This window comes from Halichoeres trimaculatus, unplaced genomic scaffold (genome assembly GCF_033239565.1).
Source record: "Halichoeres trimaculatus isolate MK-OKI-2021-1 unplaced genomic scaffold, fHalTri1.1 fHalTri1_scaffold_26, whole genome shotgun sequence".
Taxonomy (NCBI): domain Eukaryota; kingdom Metazoa; phylum Chordata; class Actinopteri; order Labriformes; family Labridae; genus Halichoeres; species Halichoeres trimaculatus.
The window spans coordinates 773,682-777,500 of record NW_027437204.1 but is presented as its reverse complement, the minus strand read 5'-3'; positions in this window follow the sequence as shown (position 1 = coordinate 777,500).

Here is a 3,819-nt window from a genome sequence, read left to right as displayed (position 1 = left end):
GCCCAAATTGAAGAAATCACTAAGTAAATTTGGGCTACTTTCTCAATGGGAAAAGTAGCCCAAATTTACTTTGTGATCCAGTCAATTTGGGCTACTTTTCCAAATTCAAAAAGTAGCCCAAATTGACTCAATCACAAAGTCAATTTGGGCTACTTTTCCCATTGAAAAAGTAGCCCAAAATGAATTAACCACAGATGGACATCTATGTAGTCTTTGAAGATGTCAGGGTCATTTTGGGCAAATTTAAGTCATTTTGGGCTACTTTTCCTATTAAGATAATAGCCCAAATTGAAGAAATCACTAAGTAAATTTGGGCTACTTTTTCAATGGGAAAAGTAGCCCAAATTGACTTTGTGATCCAGTCAATTTGGGCTACTTTTCCAAATTCAAAAAGTAGCCCAAATTGACTCAATCACAAAGTAAATTTGGGCTACTTTTCCCATTGAAAAAGTAGCCCAAAATGAATTAACCACAGATGGACATCTATGTGGTCTTTGAACATGACAGAGTCATTTTGGGCAAATTTGAGTCATTTTGGGCTACTTTTCCTATTAAAATAATAGCCCAAATTGAAGAAATCACTAAGTAAATTTGGGCTACTTTTTCAATGGGAAAAGTAGCCCAAATTGACTTTGTGATCCAGTCAATTTGGGCTACTTTTCGAAAATCAAAAAGTAGCCCAAATTGACTCAATCACAAAGTAAATTTGGGCTACTTTTCCCATTGAAAAAGTAGCCCAAAATGAATTAACCACAGATGGACATCTATGTGGTCTTTGAAGATGTCAGAGTCATTTTGGGCAAATTTGAGTCATTTTGGGCTACTTTTCCTGTTAAAATAATAGCCCAAATTGAAGAAATCACTAAGTAAATTTGGGCTACTTTTTCAATGGGAAAAGTAGCCCAAATTGACTTTGTGATCCAGTCAATTTGGGCTACTTTTCGAAAATCAAAAAGTAGCCCAAATTGACTCAATCACAAAGTCAATTTGGGCTACTTTTCCCATTGAAAAAGTAGCCCAAAATGAATTAACCACAGATATACATCTATGTGGTCTTTGAACATGACAGAGTCATTTTGGGCAAATTTGAGTCATTTTGGGCTACTTTTCCTGTTAAAATAATAGCCCAAATTGAAGAAATCACTAAGTAAATTTGGGCTACTTTTTCAATGGGAAAAGTAGCCCAAATTGACTTTGTGATCCAGTCAATTTGGGCTACTTTTCGAAAATCAAAAAGTAGCCCAAATTGACTCAATCACAAAGTCAATTTGGGCTACTTTTCCCATTGAAAAAGTAGCCCAAAATGAATTAACCACAGATATACATCTATGTGGTCTTTGAACATGACAGAGTCATTTTGGGCAAATTTGAGTCATTTTGGGCTACTTTTCCTATTAAAATAATAGCCCAAATTGAAGAAATCACTAAGTAAATTTGGGCTACTTTTTCAATGGGAAAAGTAGCCCAAATTGACTTTGTGATCCAGTCAATTTGGGCTACTTTTCAAAATTCAAAAAGTAGCCCAAATTGACTGGATCACAAAGTCAATTTGGGCTACTTTTCCCATTGAAAAAGTAGCCCAAAATGAATTAACCACAGATATACATCTATGTGGTCTTTGAACATGACAGAGTCATTTTGGGCAAATTTGAGTCATTTTGGGCTACTTTTCCTATTAAGATAATAGCCCAAATTGAAGAAATCACTAAGTAAATTTGGGCTACTTTTTCAATGGGAAAAGTAGCCCAAATTGACTTTGTGATCCAGTCAATTTGGGCTACTTTTCAAAATTCAAAAAGTAGCCCAAATTGACTGGATCACAAAGTCAATTTGGGCTACTTTTCCCATTGAAAAAGTAGCCCAAAATGAATTAACCACAGATATACATCTATGTGGTCTTTGAACATGACAGAGTCATTTTGGGCAAATTTGAGTCATTTTGGGCTACTTTTCCTGTTAAAATAATAGCCCAAATTGAAGAAATCACTAAGTAAATTTGGGCTACTTTTTCAATGGGAAAAGTAGCCCAAATTGACTTTGTGATCCAGTCAATTTGGGCTACTTTTCGAAAATCAAAAAGTAGCCCAAATTGACTCAATCACAAAGTCAATTTGGGCTACTTTTCCCATTGAAAAAGTAGCCCAAAATGAATTAACCACAGATGGACATCTATGTGGTCTTTGAAGATGTCAGAGTCATTTTGGGCAAATTTAAGTCATTTTGGGCTACTTTTCCTATTAAAATAATAGCCCAAAATGAAGAAATCACTAAGTAAATTTGGGCTACTTTTTCAATGGGAAAAGTAGCCCAAATTGACTTTGTGATCCAGTCAATTTGGGCTACTTTTCAAAATTCAAAAAGTAGCCCAAATTGACTGGATCACAAAGTCAATTTGGGCTACTTTTCCCATTGAAAAAGTAGCCCAAAATGAATTAACCACAGATATACATCTATGTGGTCTTTGAACATGACAGAGTCATTTTGGGCAAATTTGAGTCATTTTGGGCTACTTTTCCTATTAAAATAATAGCCCAAATTGAAGAAATCACTAAGTAAATTTGGGCTACTTTTTCAATGGGAAAAGTAGCCCAAATTGACTTTGTGATCCAGTCAATTTGGGCTACTTTTCAAAATTCAAAAAGTAGCCCAAATTGACTGGATCACAAAGTCAATTTGGGCTACTTTTCCCATTGAAAAAGTAGCCCAAAATGAATTAACCACAGATATACATCTATGTGGTCTTTGAACATGACAGAGTCATTTTGGGCAAATTTGAGTCATTTTGGGCTACTTTTCCTGTTAAAATAATAGCCCAAATTGAGGAAATCACTAAGTAAATTTGGGCTACTTTTTCAATGGGAAAAGTAGCCCAAATTGACTTTGTGATCCAGTCAATTTGGGCTACTTTTCGAAAATCAAAAAGTAGCCCAAATTGACTCAATCACAAAGTCAATTTGGGCTACTTTTCCCATTGAAAAAGTAGCCCAAAATGAATTAACCACAGATGGACATCTATGTGGTCTTTGAAGATGTCAGAGTCATTTTGGGCAAATTTAAGTCATTTTGGGCTACTTTTCCTATTAAAATAATAGCCCAAAATGAAGAAATCACTAAGTAAATTTGGGCTACTTTTTCAATGGGAAAAGTAGCCCAAATTGACTTTGTGATCCAGTCAATTTGGGCTACTTTTCAAAATTCAAAAAGTAGCCCAAATTGACTGGATCACAAAGTCATTTTGGGCTACTTTTCCCATTGAAAAAGTAGCCCAAAATGAATCAACCATTGATGCACATCTATGTGATGTTCCGAAAATGACTTTGTCATTTTTGTAGACTTTTTCAATTGAAAAAATGATACCTTTAAATTCATTAAAAATCAATGCTTTCACCTAGGAGGCTGAAATTACAGTATGTTCATCGTGAGTACATGTCGAATCAGTGTGCAAAAGATTGTAGATGTGCGACATTTCTAAAGGTCAAAGGTCAGGGACAAGCACATCTGAGGCCTTCATTTCATCCCTTTAAATTCATTAAAAATCAATGCTTTGACTTAGGAGGCGGAAAATACAGTATGTTTATACTGAATTGGTGTCGAACAAATGGGTATAAGGGTCATACCTGAAATCCTTGTGCAAAGTTGCCCCAGACCCCTAATTCAATATGGGAGCCTTTTTGATCCATGAAAGTAGCCCAAATTTAAACAAGGGTTTCCCGCCCTTTTTTCCCACCTTTTTAATTTTTTTTTTAAAGAAAACTAAAAAACTTGGGAACTTGCTTTTTTCACAGTCTTGTAGAGGGGCCTAAGCCTGACCAGTGTGCA